This window comes from Mus musculus, chromosome 12 (genome assembly GCF_000001635.26).
Source record: "Mus musculus strain C57BL/6J chromosome 12, GRCm38.p6 C57BL/6J".
Classification (NCBI taxonomy): Eukaryota; Metazoa; Chordata; class Mammalia; order Rodentia; family Muridae; genus Mus; species Mus musculus.
In genome coordinates, this window is record NC_000078.6 from 22,132,201 (window position 1) to 22,159,925 (window position 27,725).

The 27,725-nt window shown below is 43.1% G+C and overlaps 1 pseudogene across 1 annotated transcript in view; it reads right to left on the bottom strand.

Annotated features, from left to right (window-relative positions):
- Gm4425 (predicted gene 4425) overlaps positions 1–24,446 on the bottom strand; it is a 40,891-nt pseudogene extending 16,445 nt beyond the window's left edge. Inside the window, exon 1 of the transcript NR_136920.1 lies at positions 24,032–24,446. The product of NR_136920.1 is annotated as a predicted gene 4425 (transcript). The remainder of the gene's footprint in view (positions 1–24,031) is intronic.
- Between the last annotated feature and the right edge of the window lie 3,279 nt (positions 24,447–27,725).

The following is a 27,725-nucleotide window of genomic DNA, read 5'->3' on the forward strand; positions in this document are numbered from 1 at the left end:
AGAGTATTCCCTGGGATCCTGACTCTGTTAAAAGATGGCTGGAGTGGTGCTAAACTGAAACCATAGAGAAAGAATCTATGACCATGCTATTTTCATCTTTCAGTTTCCAGAAGCGGCACAATGTGGATGAACCTGTGAAGCTTGGCTTCTAAATTAATGGACCCTGCCTCCCTTGGACCACATTTGCAGCAAGTTTTGTTTAAGGTTCCATCCTGGGATGAGGAAACACGTTGAATACTCCTCCCATTAATTTAAAACGTACAAGCAGGAGGAAGTACTACACTTAGGGTACCTTCATAGGCATATACACACCAGGGCATTTGCTCCACTAAGTTCATAGCCACTTTATTTATAAAAGTTAGAAACAGGAAAGAAGGCAGATGTTCCTCAACTGAAATGTGGACACAAAAAACAATGTTTCATTTACAAAATGGGATACTCTTCAGATATAAAAAACAAGGACATCATGAATTTTGTAGAGAAATGGGTACAATTAGAAACTAATATCTGGAATGCGGTAACTCAGGCCCAAAAGGACATGCATGTATGTACTCACTTACAAGTGAATAATAACCATAAGTACAGGATACCCACACTGCACTTCATAGACCTAAAGACAGTAAACAAGACAAGGCACAAATGAGCATGGTTGAATCTCACACAGAAGAGGGTATAAAAGAGACAGAAGAGGCAGGTAAAAGGGAGAAAAGTGGATGGGACTGTAGTCAAGAAAGAAGGGGAGTGTTAGGAACAGGTGTGGTAAGAGACAAGAGAATGCCAGAAAGCCAGGAAAATGAAATGAAATTAGCAGATGCTGGGAGGGAGCGGAGTTAGGGTGGAGGCATCTGTCGAATGTGCTTGAGACTATGAATAGGAGGGCACAAATGCGGATAGGGAGGTGATCTTAGCTGAGATATATAGCATTGAGTTATGGACCATGAAGAGGTGACATCTTGCAGTCAGGCAGAACCAGCAGTGAAGTTTTCAGTACACCAAGAAAACCAAATACCTTTCCTCCCAAAATTTGTTATGTCTGCAAGTAAGTCAGGCACAAAGATGAAACAGAGACTGAGGGAATGGCCAAACTATACCCTGCCAAACTGGTAACCCATCCCATGGGCAAGCACCAAGGCTGGCATTACTGAGAATAATTTGTTATACTTGCAGATAGTAGCTTAACATCATTGTCCTTTGAGAATCTCCATCCAGCATCTGACTGAAACATGCAGAGACCCACAACCTAACATTGGACAGGGCTCAGGGAATATTTTAAAAGAGTTCTCGAAAGAATTGATGGCCTCTGAAAGAATAGGAGGGCCATTAGGAGGCCCTCAGAGTCAACTAACCTGGAATCTAGGAGACTCTCAGAGATGGAGCCACCAACCAAAGAGCACACGCAGGCTGGGACGGAGGCCCCCACCATCCAGAGCGGGACATATCCCTTAAGCTGTTCCAGTCTGTGCAAACTGTTTCTCTTACTGGGCTGCCTTGTCTGACCTCAGTGGGAAAGGATGTGTCTAACCCTGCAGAGACTTAACCCTACAGAGACTTGACATGCCATAGTTGAGGGATACTCAAGTGGTTCCCACCCTCCATGGGGAGATAAAAGGGAGTCAGTGATGAGGGACTGTGGAAGGTGGAATGGGATGGGTGTACCGATATGAATGTAATTTGAATAAAGAAATAGGAAGATTGAACAAAAACTTATCAATAGAATAAAAATATACAAATCAGGCAATAATTTTTACTCAATACTCAATATCTCAGGGCATAAGCCAAGTACAAAAGATTTTTTTTTTTTGGCCAAAATATCACACAAATGACCTCTTCCTAAAGTTTTCAGGCTATTTTCCACTGAAAGAGTATGACCTCAACTTCGTGTGGCTGCATTACTGTCAACACTCCAATCTTCCAGACCCTATGGGAACAACTGATTAAGCTCCATGTACAGCTTTCTATGACTTTTGGGATCTCAATTTCTGATATTTTCCATATTCCTTTAAAAGAGGGCATAGATTCTGTCCAGCAGCAAAATTAGCTTTTGAAACAATTGCTATTGTTGTTGTTATTGTTGTTGCTCTACATTGCAACTCTGCTGATGTGATTGTTTTCCTCTGAGCAGAAGCAACTCGGGTAATAAATGTTTGTTTTTACATGGTTCTGTCAGATCACAGGCCACCATACTGGGAGCTCAGACTAGAAACTAAAGCTAGAAAATGAAGGGGAAAACATTTAACAAACACTACTTCCTGCTTTGCTTTCTTGCTTGGTCACTCTCTCATGCTCTGTAGCCTCCCTCAGCCTTGGAGCAGGCTGATCCAGACTTTGTCCTTGCTGCCACTAAGAAGGAGATTACCTAGTGTCTTATTCAGGGTTTCTATTCCTAAACAAACACCATGACCAAGAAGCAAGTTGGGGAGGAAAGGGTTCATTCGACTTACACTTCCATACTGCTGCTCATCACCAAGGAAGTCAGGACTGGAACTCAAGCAGGTCAGAAAGCAGGAGCAGATGCAGAGTCCAAGGAGGGATGTTACTTACTGGCTTGCCTCCCCTGGCTTGCTCAGCCTGCTCTCTTATAGAACCCAAGACTACCAGCCCAGAGATGGTCCCACCCACCAGGGGCCTTTCCCCCTTGATCATTAATGGAGAAAATGCCTTACAGTTGGATCTCATGGAGACATTTCCTCAACTGAAGCTTCTTTCTCTATGATAACTCCAGCTGTGTCAAGTTGACACATAAAACCAGCCAGTACACCTAGGGTAGAGCCTTCTGACCTTGATGGCTCTATTTGCTCTTCTCCAATACTCTGCTTCCTGCTGAAAGATCCTGGAGACTATCTGGAGACAAGCCCTGTAGATCGCCTATGGGCTGGCTCCAGGCACAAAGAATGGGCTGGCAGAGGATGGGCCTACCCTCTTTATAAGCAGGGACTCTTAGTAAACTTCAGAGGCTTTGAACAAAAAGGATTGTCTTGGCCTCATTCTCTTGTTGCCCTCTGATCTCTTTCAGCCCTGGGCTGCCTTTCTGGGGAACCCAGTTCACATGGCCACAGGCAGCTACAATTCTCACCTAGCTCTCTCATCCAACCCAAGACCACTTGCTTCCCAATATTGCCACCCTTCATGGAAGAGTCTTCCTATATCAATTATCAACACTATATCTCAGAGACATAGAAACCAGCCATTCTGATGAGGGCACACCAGCAACTGAGGCTCCTTCAGATGACTGTAGTCTGATATGTTGAGTTGAAACAACTATGTCACAGAGACAATAATAAATGAGAAAGTTGTAAAATTCCAAAACCAACGATCTAACCATATCAATTACAGGACCCCTGCCACCACATCAGGGAGTTGGAGTAGTGTCTGAGCCAGGATAAAATGGGAAGGGCTCCTTGATCAGAGCATGGGAAGATACAGGGAAATGGGGTGAAGAGAGGCTGCACTGCCCTGTGGTTAGGTGTTCTTAACCCTGGATTCCCAGTTCAGTGAGACCAAAGAGGTGGCCAAACAGCTGGAAGGTGAATAGAGGTGCAGATTGCCCCACAGACCCGGAAATAAGACTGCTGGTCTAAGGAAGATATGTTAACTTTGCTGGAAGGGATGAAAAACAACTTCCCATATACTGACAGCTCCAAGTTCAAAATACAGAGTCACATATAGACTGAGAACAGGGTTGTTTAGAAGGGGGAAAAATGATGTCTTTGTCCTTTCCACCGTTTTGCAGAGTCTGATTTTGCCCTGAATGAGGTCATAAAGAGCTCTCTGTCAGGGGCAATTTAATGGGTACAGGTCCTTTTGATAAGAAGGACTTAACCCAAGTTGGAAGGTGAGTAACTATATCAATTGGGATGGAAACAGTCTCACTTCCTCTCTCAGTAAGGGAATACTAAAGTGCCACACACATAATAGAGGGCCACGAGGGGGCAGTGAAGGCTACGCAGCAGATTCCACCACTTGTACAGAGGAGAAAATGGCAGCTGGGAGCCATGGAGCAGGGTTCCAAGACTGCTGTAACTACCCAGAAATTAAGACCAGGGGCACACAACCCCTGTTCCAGGCCCTGGAACATCTTCCTAGCCCTAGACAAAGGGGTTTGGACACGTGTGCTACAGACTCAAAGAAACCACCCTTGTTTTCACAAGCCAGCCTAAGGTCCAAACGATTTGGGCAATGATAGGGAAGTTATTCAGAGGTCACCCCCGATGGTGCAAGTGAGGAGCAATAGGAGAGACCTCACAGGTGCTCACATATGGCTTATACTTCCCATCCAGCCCCAGAGAGGACTCACCACCCCAGCTTCCACTGCTCAGCACCCTGCCCCTACCCTCTGTGGGCAGTAAACCTGTGCTCACCATGCCTCGAAATCAGAGCTTCCCTGAGGTCCTCTCACAGCACCCAACAGCAGAGCTCAGAGCAGGACACAGAGAACCATTCAAGCCTGCACAGCCACAGTGAACTTGGGGAAAGGCACCCAGAAGATCCCGCCTCCTTGATTGGCCAGTGGGTCTCACCCTTCCTCAAGGTTAAAGTGTGCTTCATGTCCAGGGCCAGAGCTTTTTCAGATCTCAGGTGTGGTTTGCACTACATTAGCATTTGAGCCTGTCCTCCAAGAGGACACTCACCCCTCCCAGCCCTGGGGGAGAACTCAACATTCATGTGGGGCACTGGGCTAAGCATAAACAGGTTGGTCTCCCTTTGAGCTAAGGTCTGAACACTGGGAGGGTGATAATTCCCTTACTTGATGAGGAAGGCATTAATTACCTCATGCTTCTGGAACTCAAGCTCCTGCCTAAATTACCTTCCCCAACCCCCACCCCAGCCACCACAAGAGAACAAGAGAAGCTTCGATAAAAGTCATGTAGGCAATGTCCCAAGCTTCTGACCTTCAGGCTAAACTCCTCCCCAGTTACCTAGCAACAGTAAAGCCCATAAAAAGGACTGTTCAGCCCCACCTATCTCTCTTGATCTCTCTCCTTTGTTCTCTTACCTCTCACTTCTCTCACTCCTCTCTCCTCTTTCCTTTCTCTTTGTCCTCTCCTCTCTTCTCCTCCTCTCTCCCTCTTACTTTCTTTCTATCTAGCCTTCCCCCTTCTAGCCTTCTAGGGGGGCCTCTCTTTCTCTTCTACCTTCTCTCTTTCTCCCTGACTTTCTATAATAAAGCTCTAAAACCATAGAATGTCTCTGCTCATCAAGGCCCACTGCGCTTCGAGGAAAGGATAGGCTTTCTCCTAATGAGCCCTTTCTAATCAACCCATGGAAGGCCTTCAAGTGCTCCAGTCAAGATCCACTGTGCTCACTCTCACCGGTGTGGGAACCTCTCATCCCTCATTCCTCTCTCCCATAACCCCAGGCCTTTAGAAAAGCAGCCCCGGGGCTCCCAGGCTGGGCTGCCCCTTGTTCAGACCCAAAGAGTGGGTCAAAGGCTTAGATGCACACCTGGGGCTGAGAGGGGAGTGTATGGCAGCTCTCCCACATCTCTGTCCAGAGCATAGGTGGAACTCTGGCAGGGTGTTGGTCTTCTCCCCTTTCCTTTCTTACCCAGGGCCCCGTTTTAGTTCCCAACACATTCCAGCTCAGGCTAGTCAGCTGCCTGCTCCTGTTCTCTGTGAGCAATGATCCTGCATTACCAGGACCTGACTTCAGACCTTGCCTGAGCTTGCCTCACATCACTTGCCTTCTTTTTTTTTTTCTTTTTTTTTTTCCATTTTTATTAGGTATTTAGCTCATTTACATTTCCAATGCTATACCAAAAGTCCCCCATACCCACCCACCCCCACTCCCCTACCCACCCACTCCCCCTTTTTGGCCCTGGCGTTCCCCTGTACTGGGGCATATAAAGTTTGCAAGTCCAATGGGCCTCTCTTTGCAGTGATGGCCGACTAGGCCATCTTTTGATACATATGCAGCTAGAGTCAAGAGCTCCGGGGTACTGGTTAGTTCATAATGTTGTTCCACCTATAGGGTTGCAGATCCCTTTAGCTCCTTGGCTACTTTCTCTAGCTCCTCCATTGGGAGCCCTGTGATCCATCCATTAGCTGATTGTGAGCATCCACTTCTGTGTTTGCTAGGCCCCGGCATAGTCTCACAAGAGACAGCTACATCTGGGTCCTTTCGATAAAATCTTGCTAGTATATGCAATGGTGTCAGCGTTTGGATACTGATTATGGGGTGGATGCCTGGATACGGCAGTCTCTACATGGTCCATCCTTTCATCTCATCTCTAAACTTTGTCTTTGAAACTCCTTCCATGGGTGTTTTGTTCCCAATTCTAAGGAGGGGCGTAGTGTCCACACTTCAGTCTTCATTCTTCTTGAGTTTCATGTGTTTAGCAAATTGTATTTTATATCTTGGGTATCCTAGGTTTGGGGCTAATATCCACTTATCAGTGAGTACATATTGTGTGAGTTCCTTTGTGAATGTGTTACCTCACTCAGGATGATGCCCTCCAGGTCCATCCATTTGGCTAGGAATTTCATAAATTCATTCTTTTTAATAGCTGAGTAGTACTCCATTGTGTAGATGTACCACATTTTCTGTATCCATTCCTCTGTTGAGGGGCATCTGGGTTCTTTCCAGCTTCTGGCTATTATAAATAAGGCTGCTATGAACATAGTGGAGCATGTGTCCTTCTTACCAGTTGGGGCATCTTCTGGATATATGCCCAGGAGAGGTATTGCTGGATCCTCTGGTAGTACTATGTCCAATTTTCTGAGGAACCGCCAGACTGATTTCCAGAGTGGTTGTACAAGCCTGCAATCCCACCAACAATGGAGGAGTGTTCCTCTTTCTCCACATCCACGCCAGAATCTGCTGTCACCTGAATTTTTGATCTTAGCCATTCTGACTGGTGTGAGGTGGAATCTCAGGGTTGTTTTGATTTGCATTTCCCTGATGATTAAGGATGTTGAACATTTTTTCAGGTGCTTCTCTGCCATTCGGTATTCCTCAGGTGAGAATTCTTTGTTCAGTTCTGAGCCCCATTTTTTAATGGGGTTATTTGATTTTCTAAAGTCCACCTTCTTGAGTTCTTTATATATGTTGGATATTAGTCCCCTATCTGATTTAGGATAGGTAAAGATCCTTTCCCAATCTGTTGGTGGTCTTTTTGTCTTATTGACGGTGTCTTTTGCCTTGCAGAAACTTTGGAGTTTCATTAGGTCCCATTTGTCAATTCTCGATCTTACAGCACAAGCCATTGCTGTTCTGTTCAGGAATTTTTCCCCTGTGCCCATATCTTCAAGGCTTTTCCCCACTTTCTCCTCTATAAGTTTCAGTGTCTCTGGTTTTATGTGAAGTTCCTTGATCCACTTAGATTTGACCTTAGTACAAGGAGATAAGTATGGATTGATTCGAATTCTTCTACACGATAACAACCAGTTGTGCCAGCACCAATTGTTGAAAATGCTGTCTTTCTTCCACTGGATGGTTTTAGCTCCCTTGTCGAAGATCAAGTGACCATAGGTGTGTGGGTTCATTTCTGGGTCTTCAATTCTATTCCATTGGTCTACTTGTCTGTCTCTATACCAGTACCATGCAGTTTTTATCACAATTGCTCTGTAGTAAAGCTTTAGGTCTGGCATGGTGATTCCACCAGAAGTTCTTTTATCCTTGAGAAGACTTTTTGCTATCCTAGGTTTTTTGTTATTCCAGACGAATTTGCAAATTGCTCCTTCCAATTCGTTGAAGAATTGAGTTGGAATTTTGATGGGGATTGCATTGAATCTGTAGATTGCTTTTGGCAAGATAGCCATTTTTACAATGTTGATCCTGCCAATCCATGAGCATGGGAGATCTTTCCATCTTCTGAGATCTTCTTTAATTTCTTTCTTCAGAGATTTGAAGTTTTTATCATACAGATCTTTCACTTCCTTAGTTAGAGTCACGCCAAGATATTTTATATTATTTGTGACTATTGAGAAGGGTGTTGTTTCCCTAATTTCTTTCTCAGCCTGTTTATTCTTTGTATAGAGAAAGGCCATTGACTTGTTTGAGTTTATTTTATATCCAGCTACTTCACCGAAGCTGTTTATCAGGTTTAGGAGTTCTCTGGTAGAATTTTTAGGGTCACTTATATATACTATCATATCATCTGCAAAAAGTGATATTTTGACTTCCTCTTTTCCAATTTGTATCCCCTTGATCTCCTTTTGTTGTCGAATTGCTCTGGCTAATACTTCAAGTACTATGTTGAAAAGGTAGGGAGAAAGTGGGCAGCCTTGTCTAGTCCCTGATTTTAGTGGGATTGCTTCCAGCTTCTCTCCATTTACTTTGATGTTGGCTACTGGTTTGCTGTAGATTGCTTTTATCATGTTTAGGTATGGGCCTTGAATTCCTGATCTTTCCAAAACTTTTATCATGAATGGGTGTTGGATCTTATCAAATGCTTTTTCTGCATCTAAGGAGATGATCATGTGGTTTTTGTCTTTGAGTTTGTTTATATAATGGGTTACATTGATGGATTTTCGTATATTAAACCATCCCTGCATCCCTGGAATAAAACCTACTTGGTCAGGATGGATGATTGCTTTAATGTGTTCTTGGATTCGGTTAGCGAGAATTTTATTGAGGATTTTTGCATCGATATTCATAAGAGAAATTGGTCTGAAGTTCTCTATCTTGGTTGGGTCTTTCTGTGGTTTAGGTATCAGAGTAATGGTGGCTTCATAAAATGAGTTGGGTAGAGTACCTTCTACTTCTATTTTGTGAAATAGTTTGTGCAGAACTGGAATTAGATCTTCTTTGAAGGTCTGATAGAACTCTGCACTAAACCCGTCTGGTCCTGGGCTTTTTTTAGTTGGGAGACTATTAATAACTGCTCCTATTTCTTTAGGTGATATGGGACTGTTTAGATGGTCAACTTGATCCTGATTCAACTTTGGTACCTGGTATCTGTCCAGAAATTTGTCCATTTCGTCCAGGTTTTCCAGTTTTGTTGAGTATAGCCTTTTGTAGAAGGATCTGATGGTGTTTTGGATTTCTTCAGGATCTGTTGTTATGTCTCCCTTTTCATTTCTGATTTTGTTAATTAGGATTTTGTCCCTGTGCCCTTTAGTGAGTCTAGCTAAGGGTTTATCTATCTTGTTGATTTTCTCAAAGAACCAACTCCTCGTTTGGTTAATTCTTTGAATAGTTCTTCTTGTTTCCACTTGGTTGATTTCACCCCTGAGTTTGATTATTTCCTGCCGTCTACTCCTCTTGGGTGAATTTGCTTCCTTTTTTTCTAGGGCTTTTAGATGTATTGTCAAGCTGCTAGTATGTGCTCTCTCCCGTTTCTTCTTGGAGGCACTCAGAGCTATGAGTTTCCCTCTTAGAAATGCTTTCATTGTGTCCCATAGGTTTGGGTACGTTGTGGCTTCATTTTCATTAAACTCTAAAAAGTCTTTAATTTCTTTCTTTATTCCTTCCTTGACCAAAGTACCATTGAGAAGAGTGTTATTCAGTTTCCACGTGAATGTTGGCTTTCCATTATTTATGTTGTTATTGAAGATCAGTCTTAGGCCATGGTGGTCTGATAGGATACATGGGACAATTTCAATATTTTTGTATCTGTTGAGGCCTGTTTTGTGACCAATTATATGGTCAATTTTGGAGAAGGTCCCGTGAGGTGCTGAGAAGAAGGTATATCCTTTTGTTTTAGGATAAAATGTTCTGTAGATATCTGTCAGGTCCATTTGTTTCATAACTTCTGTTAGTTTCACTGTGTCCCTGTTTAGTTTCTGTTTCCACGATCTGTCCATTGAAGAAAGTGGTGTGTTGAAGTCTCCCACTATTATTGTGTGAGGTGCAATGTATGCTTTGAGCTTTACTAAAGTGTCTTTAATGAATGTGGCTGCCCTTGCATTTGGTGCGTAGATATTCAGAATTGAGAGTTCCTCTTGGAGGATTTTACCTTTGATGAGTATGAAGTGTCCCTCCTTGTCTTTTTTGATAACTTTGGGTTGGAAGTCGATTTTATCCGATATTAAAATGGCTACTCCAGCTTGTTTCTTCAGTCCATTTGCTTGGAAAATTGTTTTCCAGCCTTTCACTCTGAGGTAGTGTCTGTCTTTTTCCCTGAGATGGGTTTCCTGTAAGCAGCAGAATGTTGGGTCCTGTTTGTGTAGCCAGTCTGTTAGTCTATGTCTTTTTATTGGGGAATTGAGTCCATTGATATTAAGAGATATTAAGGAAAAGTAATTGTTACTTCCTTTTATTTTTGTTGTTACAGTTGGCATTCTGTTCTTGTGGCTGTCTTCTTTTTGGTTTGTTGAGGGATTACTTGCTTGCTTGTTCTAGGGCGTGATTTCCGTCCTTGTATTGCTTCTTTTCTGTTATTATCCGTTGAAGGGCTGGATTTGTGGAAAGATACTGTGTGAATTTGGTTTTGTCGTGGAATACTTTGGTTTCTCCATCTATGGTAATTGAGAGTTTGGCCGGGTATAGTAGCCTGGGCTGGCATTTGTGTTCTCTTAGTGTCTGTATAACATCTGTCCAGGCTCTTCTGGCTTTCATAGTCTCTGGTGAAAAGTCTGGTGTAATTCTGATAGGCCTTCCTTTATATGTTACTTGACCTTTCTCCCTTACTGCTTTTAATATTCTATCTTTATTTAGTGCATTTGTTGTTCTGATTATTATGTGTCGGGAGGAATTTCTTTTCTGGTCCAGTCTATTTGGAGTTCTGTAGGCTTCTTGTATGATCATGGGCATCTCTTTCTTTATGTTTGGGAAGTTTTCTTCTATTATTTTGTTGAAGATATTAGCTGGCCCTTTAAGTTGAAAATCTTCATTTTCATCAATTCCTATTATCCGTAGGTTTGGTCTTCTCATTGTGTCCTGGATTACCTGGATGTTTTGAGTTAGGATCCTTTTGCATTTTGTATTTTCTTTGACTGTTGTGTCGATGTTCTCTATGGAATCTTCTGCACCTGAGATTCTCTTTTCCATTTCTTGTATTCTGTTGCTGATGCTCGCATCTATGGTTCCAGATCTCTTTCCTAGGGTTTCTATCTCCAGCGTTGCCTCGCTTTGGGTTTTCTTTATTGTGTCTACTTCCCTTTTTAGTTCTAGTATGGTTTTGTTCACTTCCATTACCTGTTTGGATGTGTTTTCCTGTTTTTCTTTAATGACTTCTACCTGTTTGGCTGTGTTTTCCTGCTTTTCTTTAAGGGCCTGTAACTCTTTAGCAGTGCTCTCCTGTAATTCTTTAAGTGACTTATGAAAGTCCTTCTTGATGTCCTCTATCATCATCATGAGAAATGTTTTTAAATCTGTGTCTAGATTTTCGGTTGTGTTGGGATGCCCAGGACTAGGTGGGGTGGGAGTGCTGCGTTCTGATGATGGTGAGTGGTCTTGATTTCTGTTAGTAGGATTCTTACGTTTGCCTTTCGCCATCTGGTAGTCACTGAAGCTAGCTATTTTAGTTGTCACTGTTAAGAGCTTGTTCTTCAGGTGACTCTGTTAGCCTCTATAAGCAGACCTGGAGGGTAGCACTCTCCTTAGTTTCAGTGGGCAGAGTATTCTCTGCAGGCAAGCTCTCTTCGTGCAGGGCAGGTACCCAGATATCTGGTGTTCGAACCAGACTCCTGGCAGAAGTTGTGTTCCACTCACTAGAGGTCTTAGGATCCCGTGTGGAATCCTGTGTGGGCCCTTGCGGGTGTCAGGCGACTCTGCTGGCAAGGTAGCCCGGGGCTTGAGTGGAGCGGAAGGGGCTTGTGCCCCAGATCAGGCCCGGGTAGCCTGCTTCCCTATGTACCGCAGTCTCAGGTTCCGCGCGATTGGATTGGGGCAGGCGCTGTGTTCCACTCACCAGAGGTCTTTGGATCCCGTGGGGAGTCCTGTGTGGGCCCTTGCGGGTGTTGGGCGAGACTCTGCTGGCAAGGTAGCCCCCACTTGCCTTCTTCTTCCTGAAATCCAGCGGAAGAGCATGCATAGCCCATTACCCAAGGTGCAGTGAGGTTATTAATCTGAGTGGAAGGGTGCCCAGGCAATGAACATTAAAGAGGGATTTTAGGAAACAAGAGTTCTGTTTGTGGCTCAGTGCTGGGCTCAGGGAGACTACAGCTCCCTTTCACCAGATGATAGGTACCAAGCAACCCTGGGAGGAAAGCCAGGAACGTAAGGGAAACACTGTTGAGCCCTCTTGGTAGCCAGCACATCGCCATCAGTGGCAAAGTAGAGAAAAGCCACAGTTGTATTAGGACAGGTTCTCTAGGTAAACATATCTCAACTCAGAATGAATTTCTCTATGGATATAGAAAGGAAATTTAATAGATTGTCCCTCTAATGTCTAATATAGAAAGGCTCTCAGCCAAGGGAACTTAGAAAAATCAAGGACGGGTTATCTCATGTTGCAGGATATTACAGCTGATATTTACTATGTACCAGAATTCTGAAGAAATAAGTACTTAGTACTTGCACTAAGGAAACCCACATCTGTATAGTGAAAGGACATAGAAGAACCAACCAGAGTGGTCAGAACTCCTGTTTTGTCAACTGCTGAAACCCAGATTCACATGACTCCATTGTGCCTATATGACCTATCTCAAAAAGGAATAATCTTAAATAAGCCCATTTAATGCTTTCTTACTTTACAATTACTTTTTTTTATTTTTGAAAGTGTAATATAATCTCATCGTTTCTATTTTCCAAACCAACCCATATATCCCTGCTTGCTCTCTTTCAAATTCATTACCTCCCTTTTCATTTGTTATTTTATACATCTATGTATATTACCTAAAAATATAAACACAGTCTGCACAATCTGTATACTATTATTTATATGTCTGGCTGGCAACCAACTGGCAAAAGCACATTTTCTTAACATAGAATTAAAGCACATAAAAATACTGGTTATAGCCAGGCGTGGTGGTACACGTCTTTAATCCCAGCACTCGGGAGGCAGAGGCAGGCAGATTTTCTGGGAACGAGGCCAGTCTGGTCTAAGTGAGTTCCAGGACACACAGGGCTATGCAGAGAAACCCTGTCTTGAAAATAAATAAATAAATAGATATAAAAAATCAAAAACAAAAAAAAAAAAACCAAAAAACAAAAAAGCAAAATAGGACTGCTTTCAATACAAGTCCTCCAGCCAGCCAATCTTCACAGTAGACCTGGTCTCTACCACTAAGGCATGCTGGACAGTGCCACTTTTACCTTGGAGATGACAGGAGACCCATGCTTCAAGTATGAGGGAATGACACCAAGTTCAAAGGACATTTCTACACTGCCACCACTGCAGACACAAATTGTTGGGAGCTATTAAGACAACTCTTGATCTCTGAATTGGGAGTCTCCCCCCCCAGAAGAAAAAGGGTCAAAAGCGGGCCACCGACACATGGATTCCGAGAACCACAGGATGTTCCAGCCCTAAGTCATCACCGATGTCCTGACCACACCCTGATACCACCAAGTTCCTGCTTCCCCGAGTAGCTGCCAAAAGAAAAAATTTCTATTGCCCACCCTCCCATAAGTACTTCTCCTTTTGCTTGTATTGCCCTACCCCTCCCACTGATAAGTGTCTGTAATTCCCCTTTTGCTTGTGCATTTAAGCCTTGGGCCTTTCTCAATACATTGGGACTTTGATGCATTCCAGAACGGTTTCCCTGTCGTTATTCGCACAAGGCCCTCTTCTCTCTCTACCCCCCACTTGGTTCCTAGGAGGAGGTCCCCTCGAGACCCTCGAATAACTGGACCTGCTGGACGAGTCAAGTAGCGCCCGACGTGGGGCACGAGGTACGACTGCCCTCCGGACAACGAATTAAGGATTAAAGAGGTACCACGCAGACAGAGAAACAGTGGGACAGTCCACCGACACTTCGCTCGAGTGTCGAGTACAGACGTCAGGAGGTAAGCCTAGGCATTCAGTTGTTGTCCCATTAACCATGGGGAATTTAGTTAAGAGATAAAGGGTTCTCTTAAGGAGAGAGGGATAAGAGTTTTAAAAAAGGGGAATTTAATAAAATATTTTTGTTTTGTGGACAAGAGATGTCCATGGCTGGTATTGAATGGTTCTAAAATACACCCTTTAACTTAAAATAAAGTTGGATCTATATTAGAAGGTTTAGCAGGAAAAGGCTACTTGATAGCCAATGAATGAAATAACGTTGTTCAGTCTGTCCTCACTAGAGGCCAATATTTAACTTAGAAGTCAGAATTTAGGGCTGCCCTGAGAAGTAAAACCAAGAGTTTAGATATAAATGGTATGATCAAGCTTTAAAATGAGGTAGATGTGTTTTCTCAACAAGTTTCTAAGTCTATTAACCTGGCCATTGGGACTGCTCTACAACTAAATATAGGAGAAAAAACTTGCTATAGATGCAACCAACCTGGACATTTTGCTAGAGAATGCCCTACACAAAGACAACACCCTAGTAACTGCGGTCCAGGGAAACGGCTAGAGGGACCCCCTGCGAGGCCCGTCTCCCCTAATAGCAAATGCAGACAACCCCTTAGCCCCCACGGGAGATTGTGTAGGGTTTCAGCATAGAGCACAGGGAGCTCGAAAGTGCGGGCCTTCTTCGCCCGGGTTCCCTCACAGCCTCGGCCTCGGTCCCTACCCTGCGGAGGCCAGGAGCCCTCGCCCTCGAGGCAGCCATCGGCTAGGCGTGAAGGCCAAGGCTGGGCCTTCGGGGCTCCTGCGGCCTAAGGCAGCGGGTCTGAGCAAGAACACTTTGCCATCACAGGCCCGCCCGTGGCCAAGCACGCAGACCTAGATGAACCGAGGCCTCGGTGGGCCTATACTAAGGTGGAGGGGCGCTCTTCCACTGATTTATTGTGGTCTATATTAAATGCTTCTGCTTTAGCCTTGTTGGATAAGGCACAAAGAGATAATGCCTCAGAATTTGACTAAGTGTGAACTGATAATGGCTTCAAAAAAGCTTTAGCATGGTAAACTTTTAGGCTATTTGAGACATTTAGTGTATAGAGATTGTGTGTTTTCTCAAAAATTTGCCCTCAGATTAAATAAATTAGAAGTTTTGGATACTTGCCAGAAGCTGTTAGAAAATTTTAGATTTTAATCTTGGTTTGACAAGCTACCTCTTACAAGCAGGAAAGGAAAGGAAGAAATAAAGGAAAATGGATTTTAGAACTCTCCCAGGGACAGAGAGAAATCGGGGGACGCCCTGTTTTATTCTCTCTGGCCCCTACAGGAAAAGCTCACTACCCTCTTTCTATTGTCTATGTTTGGTGCACCAATCACGTGTCAATTCATGTATGTTTTTGTCTCGTCTGAATGATTGTTTCGTTGTCTGAATGACTGACTGTTTTATGTTTTATGTTAAAAAGAAAAAATAAATGGTTAAAACTTTACCTGCTGAATCACTCTCAGTTTGCACAACTGAGGCTGAGAGGCCCCTCCCTTTAGCAAAAATCAAGCACAGCAGGAGAGGTCCTGCTGAAAAACTTAGAATCTACAACCTCTTAGTTCTAAGACAAATAAGCTGATAGTTGTTTTTTCCTAAAAAATTCTCTGCAATTTTGTGATTATTGTGTTTAGCAAATGACAAAGTGTGTTTTTATTTTATAAGTATAGCTATAAAAAGTAAAATTCTTTGATCTAAATTTATAAGATTAGTGTACCCACTTCATCTGGTTTTTGATTAATCTTAAAGGTATAAATATGATCTGCATATCCTGGTCATAGAGAATTGGCTTATAAGTTATTTGGGTATGATTAAAAAGTTATAACACTGGTTACAAAGTAGCTTAAGTAGTAACTCAGGGCTAGAGTCATTTTCAAACAAAAGCACCAGCCCAGAAAACTAGTCCTCTAAAGATACTTCTAAATTGAGATAAAATTTTATGTAATTCTTATCCTAAAAAGTAGACTTATAGAGATAAGATTTTAAAACAATGTCTCCTTAATGGAACATTAAAATTTGCACTGTCATGCATTCATGAATTGACAGCCAAACTTCGTAAAGTGATACTGATGTTTCTAGTATTAATTTTAAAGAAAATAAATTGTTTAAAATTAGGTCTTGCTTTCCAAAAGTTATAGATATATTCTAATATTGCAACAGAAACTTAAAAATTATGGTTAAAATTGCCAGTGTCCCATTGACTACAGTTTGCAATTTGATTAAAAGCTTAGGATTTTTAACTCACCCATATATTGTTAACTAAGATTATTACAAGAGTAATCATCTTATGATGCACTAATGCAGCTCATTTTGGCCATTCAGCCATACAAAGCAAGGCAGAGTTAACTAGATATATTCATCTTTGTGCAGAAATTAGACCCTCACACAATCAGTTTGGCTATGGTTGCGGTCTTACAGGACCATAAAAGGTTATAAGAGAAAATGTTTAAGGTATAAGTCATCTAAGAAAGATTGTCCAAAATCAGAGGCGTGGACAGACAGTTAAATTGTTCCTCTAAAATCGGTCCTTATTACAGGAAGGCCAAAATGCTCAGATTAAAAAATATTTTACGTTTGAGTTAATACAAGGCAGCCCCAGAAAAGCTTGTAACCTTCTTTTATTTTGCAAACAGTGCCTAAGAAAGTTTCCCCTGTATTCAAGAAAATTTCTTTTTAGCTTTGCTGCAAATCTATTCAGATGTTTAAAATAATGCTTACATTCAAAGAGTTTTGCTTTTAATGAACTGGTGATCACTAGATAATTTTGCCTGTAGGTATGGCTAACATAGCTTTACAATATGTAAAAAATTGTCATTGTCCAGGCTTCAATACAAGAAGCTAAGACTTTGAATCTTTCAGTGTATATTGTTTCCTGGGTAAAAAATATTTTAGCTAATGCCTCTAAAGGAAAGTTTAAAGTTCTAGGAAATAGTTGTTGCTCCATAAGATTCAGAGGCAATATTTTTAATATTTAGGGTTTTTAATTATACTAAAAAATTGTGGTACAAATTTGCTTCAAAATTTTATTTTCAAAAGCTTCCAAGAGATGTTAATTGGCTAAAGACCTCACCTTAAACTTACCACAAGAGAACCTAAGCCTTTGTTAGGTGCTATCAAGTGAGATTCAAATTAACTGGTGAGAACCAAAAAGGATTTAACAGAAAATATAGGAAACTTCTATAATCTATTGGTATCGATTATAATTGGTGGTAATCAAATATTAGCTACATATTCTAGTTATTGTTATTAAATGTGTCCACAGCTATTCTCTGGCAAGAAAAAACATTAATGTAAAATCATCCTTATTCACCTCAAAGTTTTAACATCCTATTATAAAGCTGCTGTGGTGCTAATTAAGAATTCCTTGTTCCAAACAGCAATTGGTTACTGCAAAATATTGATATTTGACCTATTACATACCATCATTTTAAATAAAATGGATACTCATCCTAAAAATAAGTTAAAAAATCCTTATATGCATGCTTTTGTATCTCCTATAAATTCATGCATGCATGCATCCCATTTACTGTAATTAAAAACAACCCTTCTATGAGAAAAAAGTATACGTGAATTGGATCACATGTTTATTCGTTTGAGTTTCTGCCTGCTTCAGCACAGATAATTAAATTAAGTGCTGTAGGTGGTGTTTTAAAATGTTAAAGATTGCCTAGAAAAGACCTCTTAAGGCAATGCCACGCTAGATTTATATCCCAGGTAGATTATGGATCTTATACAAAAATAATTGGCCATATAATCTCATTCTTTACATCATCAAATTAGTAACTTAAAATAATAATTTAGTACTTAAAATAAATAAATAAATAAATGTGCATGCCATATTGTAAAGATTTGCTCTCAGTGTCCTCAGTTTCTACCTGTTCCACACATTGGTGCTAATTCTCGGGGACTTATACTTAATCAATTATTACAAATGGATACTCATTTTTGATTTTAAAAAAATTAAAATAAGCACATATGATGTGATACCTCTTTAGTCTTTCTAATTACAACTACTTTAACAAGAAAAGCAACTAAAAGTATAGTTAGTCATTGCCTGTGTTGATTTATTTTTTGCTTGCTTGGTGTTCTAAATCAAATTAAAACTGGCTATAACAGCCAAAGATTTGGGATGTTTTGTCAACAATTTAATGTTACACATGTTACTGAGATATTTTATAATTCTCAAAGACAAGGTATTCTAAAACTTTAAAAATTATACCTTCTTTAAAAACAAAGAAGGGGAGAAATTATATCCCCATGCACATTATTTGGATCACATTTTTGTGAGAAATTATATCCCTGTGCACATTATTTGGATCACATCTTCATTTTTGGAAAAACTGGATATAATAGTGTCTAGGACAGATAAAAAGGATCCACTTGATCTTCGACAAGGGAGCTAAAACCATCCAGTGGAAGATGGACAGCATTTTCAACAATTGATGCTGGCACAACTGGTTGTTATCATGTAGAAGAATGCGAATCGATCCATACTTATCTCCTTGTACTAAGGTCAAATCTAAGTGGATCAAGGAACTTCACATAAAACCAGAGACACTGAAACTTATAGAGGAGAAAGTGGGGAAAAGCCTTGAAGATATGGGCACAGGGGAAAAATTCCTGAACAGAACAGCAATGGCTTGTGCTGTAAGATCAAGAATTGACAAATGGGACCTAATGAAACTCCAAAGTTTCTGCAAGGCAAAAGACACCGTCTTTTTAGACCACCAAAAGATTGGGAAAGGATCTTTACCTATCCTAAATCAGATAGGGGACTAATTTCCAACATATATAAAGAACTCAAGAAGGTGGACTTCAGAAAATCAAATAACCCCATTAAAAAATGGGGCTCAGAACTGAACAAAGAATTCTCACCTGAGGAATACCGAATGGCAGAGAAGCACCTGAAAAAATGTTCAACATCCTTAATCATCAGGGAAATGCAAATCAAAACAACCCTAAGATTCCACCTCACACCAGTCAGAATGGCTAAGATCAAAAATTCAGGTGACAGCAGATGCTGGCATGGATGTGGAGAAAGAGGAACACTCCTCCATTGTTGGTTGGATTGCAGGCTTGTACAACCACTCTGGAAATCAGTTTGGCGATTCCTCAGAAAATTGGACATAGTACTACCAGAGGATCCAGCAATACCTCTCCTGGGCATATATCCAGAAGATGCCCCAACTGGTAAGAAGGACACATGCTCCACTATGTTCATAGCAGCCTTATTTATAATAGTCAAAAGCTGGAAAGAACCCAGATGCCCCTCAACAGAGGAATGGATACAGAAAATGTGGTACATCTACACAATGGAGTACTACTCAGCTATTAAAAAGAATGAATTTATGAAATTCCTAGCCAAATGGATGGACCTGGAGGGCATCATCCTGAGTGAGGTATCACATTCACAAAGGAACTCACACAATATGTACTCACTGATAAGTGGATATTAGCCCAAAACCTAGAATACCCAAGATATAAGATACAATTTCCTAAACACATGAAACTCAAGAAAAATGAAGACTGAAGTGTGGACACTATGCCCCTCCTTAGAAGTGGGAACAAAACAACCATGGAAGGAGTTACAGAGACAAAGTTTGGAGCTGAGATGAAAGGATGGACCATGTAGAGACTGCCATATCCAGGGATCCACCCCATAATCAGTATCCAAACGCTGACACCATTGCATACACTAGCAAGATTTTATCGAAAGGACCCAGATGTAGCTGTCTCTTGTGAGACTATGCCGGGGCCTAGCAAACACAGAAGTGGATGCTCACAATCAGCTAATGGATGGATCACAGGGCTCCCAATGGAGGAGCTAGAGAAAGTACCCAAGGAGCTAAAGGGATCTGCAACCCTATAGGTGGAACAACATTATGAACTAACCAGTACCCTGGAGCTCTTGACTCTAGTTGCATATGTATCAAAAGATGGCCTAGTCGGCCATCACTGGAAAGAGAGGCCCATTGGACACGCAAACTTTATATGCCTCAGTACAGGGGAACGCCAGGGCCAAAAAGGGGGAGTGGGTGGGTAGGGGAGTGGGGGTGGGTGGGTATGGGGGACTTTTGGTATAGCATTGGAAATGTAAATGAGCTAAATACCTAATAAAAAATGGGAAAAAAATGTAAAAAAAAAAAAAAAAAAAAAGGATCCACTTATTGGCACATGCCATGATCCTGTTCAGATACTTAATATGGGGAAAGGGGGGAATGTTTCTGTTTGTTCCACAGAATGCTACAAGAGCATACTAGCTTCCAATGTGACCTGTAAGTGCCCTGACAGTGGTGACCAGAAAGCTGTGTTGAGTGCACAAAAGAGGAGAAATCGGAGAGCAGCCACTTACAAACAGATAAAGAAACTTCGTATCTCCACCATGGGCTGCAGCAAGGAGTACCAACCTGGTGCCAACTTAAAATACAAACAACTAAAAAAGCTGACTCGTGAGGCAAAAAGACTGGTACAGAGAATGTACAAGATGCTTTCGTCAGAGACACTGTTTTTGGCCATTCAGGCCAGCTCCTTATAGCTATGAAAGTTTGTGTACCTTACCTATATGCTTATTGTTAGATAATTTTAAGAGTTAAGATCACCAATCTTGGCAAGTCTCTTTATATTCATTATAATTCTTGTCAATCAATTTATTGTGTAGATCCTAATTTAGATAAGAAATCTACTGTTATGTTTTTGTAAGAGACCTGCTTATGTTTTGCTACCTATTAGAGTTAGAAAATCATCCTTGGTTTAATAATCTGAAAATGCAAACTTTAAAAAGGTATCTACCACAGCTTTAGATCAGCAGCTACATACTGCCATTTTGTTAATGATAAGCATAGGAATATTTCCATAGCTTTGTCAGAGCAACATATTATATAGATAAAAATTTGGAGGCAAAAGATAGCATCCTAGAAAGTCCTTGAGCTGACCATGGGCTTAGAATTCAGGAAGAAAGTTGCCTATTCAGTGACATTCAAAATTGTCTCTGGCTTTACACTATCACTTTGAATAAAAGCTAGGTCACTGCCTTACACAGGAATTTACCATCATCTAGGAAGAAGGAAGTTTAAGACCTAAAGAGGAACCAGATACGTAGAACTATAGATAGCTGAGTTACACCCATACTTACAATGGCCTAGGGGAAAGGTGGACTACTAAAACTGGTTTTTAACCTCCCCCTGGCTTTCGACCTCGTTGCCCTCCCTTTTAGGGCCCCTATGGGGACTCCTATTATTGATTTCCTTCGGTCCTTGGACATTTCAGAAATTGACCCAATTTGTTAAATCTCAAATTGATTCATCTCTTTCAAGTGCATTTGTTTCAGTTCATTACCATCGGCTGGACGTTGGCGATAACAAGCAGGTTACTAGAAAAGAGTCAGACTTAGATGCTGCTTCATCACCCTCGTCTCGGGGAGAAAGACTCAATCTCCATAAAATGCTTAAGTAAGATCATTCCCACCCCATAAATTCGGCCATCAGTCTCATGCCACAAATCATTTATAGATTGCCGTAGTCTGTGCTTCCGACATGGTAATATACATTCTCACCACATTAGAAACTAAACAGTCATCCCAGGCTAGACACATCAAAAAATTGGGACTTGAAGCCGTCGCCCGTGAGAGTTGTAAGACTAAGTACTGCACAGAGATTAGACTAGAAGCTGTTAGTCTCTGAGAGGCATGTCTGATTGCATGAAGGTTGAGTGTCCTAGGGTCCTTCCCCCCCAAAAAAAACGGCACAGGAGCAGGTCGGGGTTACTCTGAGTAAAGATCTGTGGGCTTGAGAGTCAATCCTGTACATGGCCCCTAACATTAAACACTGGGGATCAGACCTCTACCTCTACCCACGGAGCTTGCTTCGTTCCTAAATCCCTTGGCTAGCCCAAGTTATACCCAACAGGCTGGGACCATTAATTCAAGACTCATAGATGACTTGTCCTTGTGTCCTTCGTGGTTTTAGAGAATCACCCAGTGAGCAAACAGACGTTTAGGCGATCGATAAAAACGTGGCTACAAATTTATTATACAATATGCCTTTATAAAAATATTAATACAGGGGAGATGTTGGGAGCTATTAAGACAACTCTTGATCTCTGAATTGGGCCTCTCCCCCCGAGAAGAAAAAGGGGTCAAAAGCGGGCCACCAACACATGGATTCCGAGAACTACGGCATGTTCCAGCCCTAAGTCATCGCCTATGTCCTGACCACACCCTGATACCACCAAGTTCCTGCTTCCCCGAGTAGCTGCCAAAAGAAAAAATTTCTATTGCCCACTCTCCCATAAGTACTTCTCCTTTTGCTTGTATTGCCCTATCCCTCCCACTGATAAGTGTCTGTAATTCCCCTTTTGCTTGTGCATTTAAGCCTTGGGCCTTTCTCAATACATTGGGACTTTGATGCATTCCAGAACGGTTTCCCTGTCGTTATTCGCACAAGGCCCTTTCTCTCTCTACCCCCCACTTGGTTCTTAGGAGGAGGTCCCCTCCAGACCCTCAAATAACTGGACCTGCTGGACAGGTCAACAAATGAACCCCTACTCCTTTGCTGGTCTCCTCACTTTTCTCCAAGGCCTAGGAACAAGCACTGAAATGTCTTTAAACTGTGATGCAGTGACTGGAGAAATGGTTTGTTGTAAGAGAACTTCCTGCTCTTCTGGAGGTTCCAAGTTTCATTACCAGCACCCACAACCAAGCAATTCACAGCTGCCTACAATTCTGGATGCATAAGCTCTGAGGGCATCTGCACTCCGAGTGTCACACACAGATACAAATCAATAAAAAGTAAATCCTAAAGAGGAAATCACACTAAAGCAATCTGCTATCACTGAATTTGCTACAAAAGATTTACAAGCAGATCTTTGGGAAGACAGGAGAGAGGAAAGAAAGGGGACTAGGGTGAAGGAGAAGAATGGATACCCTAGCTCACTTCCAAGAGCAGGATGCTGAACCTAGTATTTTTCATTGAGTCTAGTCCTGACTGTGTAGGTCTACAAAGACAAATATTTTACACGAAAGAACAATAGTCTAGTCCCCCACCCCACCCCCTGCCCAGAAGAAGCCTAATAGCGAATGCTTTGTTCAAGCAAGGGGAAAGGATGTAATGACATAGCTTAATTTAAAAGCTCTGTGAACACCAGCCTCTGACACAAGTATTTTAAAATATGTACCTTGATGTTAAAATTCTGAACAAAGGAAATGTAGTCATCGGTTCACTACTGCTACACATGTGTGTCTCGTTCTCCAGCTACCTTTTGTGAGTCCTGCTGGACGCACAAAGCCTACAGAGCTGAAAACACGAAACTCTAAATTCTGTTGGGGAGGTAAAGAAAATGATGTAAGTGAGGCTTTCCCAAGCTGTGGACAGCCGTGGTCTCTGGACTCACTCAGCCTCTTCCAAGCCTGCTTCAATTTTCAACCCAAATTGCTTCCTTCTCGAAGTCCCTCTTCCCCAGGATCTGGAGAACTCGCTGCTTAGCCACTCAATACAATGACTATGCAGGCCCGTTCCAGGTTAAGGGCACAGGAGCTGATCATACTGTCAACAGGCACCACACAGGTAGCCCAGAAGCGGCCACCAAAGACCTTTTGGACCTCAAAGAGACCATTCTCCACATCCCTCTACAGCGCTGCTCTGTGGCAAGTAGTGGGAACTGCCAGGCCTCCCAAGATGGGATGGGCACCCGTGCCTAAGCAGCTTAGGGTCCCTGGCTCTGCTCTACATGTTGGCTCAGAAGCCACAGCTGCCCCTGCGGGGATTCTTCCGGAACAAGTTGGAGAGGTCCACGCAGGGAGAGCCATCACTCCAGGGCCGCAGAGCTCGCAGGGGTCCCCGGCTCCAAGCCGCCACAGACTCTGCGGCCTAAGTTGACCTCTCCGAGGATGGGAGCAAAGAACCTGAAACCCTGCGAGGGAAATGGAAACAGTCAGGAGTGTTCCCAAAAAATGCCCAAGGTGGCCAAGCAGCCTCTCCCTAGAGCAGGGAACAAAGGGCTTCTGTGTCGGGCACTGCTGGTCCGGCTGCGTCCGGCTTTGGGGTACCAGAAACTTTTCCCGGGTGTGGGCGCAGGCGGAGGGCACTGGGTATCCGGCACCAGGCGCGGAAGTGTACCGGGTGCCCAGGGCGCAGCGCGATCCCCGCGACCCTAGTCTCCCGCCCGGCTCGGGCTACTCTACCGCTCACCTCCTCGATGGCCGACATGGTGTCCCGGCACTGGGCCGTGCGCGTGGTGAAGCTATAGGCCGTGGGCGCCTTGTAGTCCTCAAGGGTCTCGGCTATGAATTCCGACACGGAGATCTGTTCTGGCATCGCCAGGGCGCCGGGGCGCGGACTGCGGCCGCCTCAGTCGCCCAGGGCACGGGCTCGGACCCCAACGCCGCTCCGGGACTTGAACAAAGGGAAGCGCGGGCGCGGAAGTCGCCGCGGGGCGCGGGAGCCACCCCTGGAGGCCCGGGGCAGCAGGGGCGCGCACAGCCCGCAGCTCTGCCCGCTGTGCTCTGGGAGCTGCAGCTTCCGAGTCCTTGGCAAACGAGCCCAGACGCGGGCGCGCACAGTCATTGGGAATTACGCGCCACCAAGCCGCTGTCCGGGACGCCTCCCGCGGAAAGGGGAGGGCCAGGCTGGAGAAGGCGCGGAGGCCCGCCCGGCGGGGCGGGGCGCAAACCTGGCCGCCAATTGGGTCGCCCGCCGCTACCGCGCCGCCAGGAAGCGGAGGCCTTGGCAAGGACGGCTATGTGCGATCAGGGCCTGTCAGTGGCTGTGGGCTGCTGAGTTGCTCTGCCTTCCAGACGTGCTGGGGTTCGAGGGCACGCCCTCTCATGAGCTGCGGTGCCCGGCTCCCACCCTGCACCCGCCATGACCTCTAGCAACATTGCCCACAGGGCATGGAGTGGAATTGGGGATACTGCTTCCCGGCTGGAAGGGAGCCCACCCTTTTGCTCCCCAATGCCACCATTAGCCTCAGAACCCCCTGAATTCCCCACCAGAGACTCAGGAAAGGGCCAGTGAGACAGTGTGGGTAGCTCGCCCCCTACAAGACAGTGAAATCCTCCAGGGCACTTTAGCGGGACAAGATGTAGGGACAGTTAGATGGGGATGCAATGATAGGGACCATGTTCTGTCTGTGCTCCTTCTCACAGCCTTAAGAAGCCAGGGATAAAGGGTAAAGGCAGGTGTTTTGCATAGGGAGTTGACCATGGTACAAGCCAAATGGGAATTCAAACCCATGACCTTCGACTTGGAAGAATACTCCAACCCCTATTAAGCATCCTGTCCCCTAAGCTTGTACAATTAGGGACACTCCCAGTTACCTGAAGACAGTTTTACAGTGCTAGGCCAGGCTTCACCCTGAGAAAATCATAGAATGCAGTGATGTGCTGTGGGAAGTGGGGGATACCCAAGAGAACCAGAGGTACAGATGGTCCTCAGAGAGTACTCCAACCCACAGCTGACTGATCACAGACACAATTAGGCCAATAAATCATCTGAATTAGGACATTTTCATCTATATCTCATTCAGAAATTCTCAGCTGTATTTTAAAAATCCAGAGATTCTGAAGACACTAGTCAAAAATCATACCCTCTAACTCCCTAGGCAAGAGGCATGGTTACTGCTGCTGCCAACAATACAGCCTAGAGAAACTTTACAAAAACCTTTTGTGGGTCTGAAAAGAAGGGAATGTGAGGGACATTATAAGCCCAACATGGGAAATAAAAGTGGTCTCTTGCTGCCATAGGACAGTAGACCACTCCATCTTTTTAAGGCTCCCATGTACAAATATGCTGTATGAGGTAGCAGCTGGGGTCAGACATTATGTATGGCTTCTGGTATTTTACCAGCACTGCCTGTGAATAAGTTCAGCCTTCAAAAATAGCTGTGCCAGTGGGTAGCTTTTATTCCGGCGCAAGGCAATAAACTGCAATCCTAAAACTCTGCAACTCTCTGCCACTTTCCACCATTGTGAACATCCTTCCATTTAGTGTCTCAGGGACACAACTATCTCAGCATGTATAACTTGAGGGTATTGTGTTATAGCACAGGATCTCCTTCACAAGGCAATTTTCTGATCCCTCTGCCTCTCTTCCCATCTATAAGTCCTTTTGTTCTTCTCTGAAATTGAAGAATATTCCCTGTGACTTTTCAAGGTTTTATTTTTGGATACATGGTCTCTGTGATGCCTTGGGAAGTTAAAAGAAAGAAGTGTTTTTCCTTGACATAATATAGTACCAGTCAAACTAATCAATGTGTCTAACACACACACACACAGACACATAGACACACAGACACACACACACAGAGACACACACAGAGACATACACACACAGACACACACACACAGACACACACACACAGACACGCACACACACACACACAGACATACACATAGACATATACACACACATACAAACACAGGGACACACACATACACACACAGACACAGAGAGACACACACATAGACACAGACACACATATACACAGAGACACACAGAGAGACAAACACAAAGGGATACACACACAAACAGACACACACACACACAGACATGAACATAATTTAAGGTTTAAATGTTGAACAGGAATCAAGAGAACACTACCCACTCTTTTGTATGTGGTACTGAGGATTGAATCCAAGGCCTTGAACCCATAGGTAAGTGCTCGAACACAGAGTTACTACCCCAGCCCTCATTTACATATTTTAATGCATCGAGAAAAGAAATGCTGATATTACCATTAGAGACACGGACACCACTAAGTTTATTTTTTAAAATACCTGAAATATCTATTTTTAAAAATAATACTTCTTGGGAATGGTGTCACATCCCTTTAACCCCAGCACTCAGCAGTCAGAGACAGGTGGATCTCTATGAGTTTAAGGACAGCCAAGTCTACAAAGTGAGCTCTAGGATAGCCAGGGTTCTATACAGAGAAATCCTGACTCAAAAAATATATAATAATTCTCAAGGATAAAATTGTCCTAAAACTGATTTGAGGCAATATACAAATTCACTTATCCCATACCATACAAACATTTATGTTTTGCTGTAAAATATAAATGTCTTTGATCATACAGTATTCTTGTAGACCTCACTAGGGGCTCGTTCAAAATACATACCATGTAAACCTATGTAACTTTTAAAGTCTGAGAAATTATGAATCCATATATATTTGAGACTATATTTTTCATATAGAAGACTATAGTCCTATTATTTTTCCCTTGGGTGTACTGGTCTGTTTTTGTTGCTATAATATACCTGAGGTTGAAATTTTTGAAGAAGAGGAGGTTGACTAGGATGTTGCCCAAATGCTACATTGTTAGTGCTTATCTGGAGTATATAGAGCCTGTGGATTCATCTCTACACCGGGAGATAATAAGAACAGCAAGGGGAGGGGAGAGGGGAGGAAGTTAGCTACTGGTTTTGTAAGCTGCCCTGGTTAGTTTTGTCAACTGGACACAAACCTAGATATAACTGGAAGGAGAATCTCAGTCATGGAATTTTTTCTATCAGATTGGGATTCAGACATGTCTGTATGACATTTTCATGATTATTAATTGATATAGATGGCCCAGTCCGCTGTGGGTGGCACAATTCCTAGGCAGGTGAGCCTGGCCTATGTAAGAAAGAGGCTAAGTAGATCAAGAAAGGCAAGCCAGTAAGCACCATTCCTCCACGGTCTCTGCTTCTGCCTCCAGTTCCTTCCTTGCCTTTCCTGAATGATGGTCTATAACCTGTAACCCAGTTAAACCCTTTCCTTCCTCAAGTTCATTTTAATCAGTGTTTTATCACAGCACAGAAAACAAACTAGGACAGAGGTGTACAGTCTAAGATCAAGCAGCCCCTTCCATTTAGCTTCATGTAGGTGGAAGCATAATGTTGACAT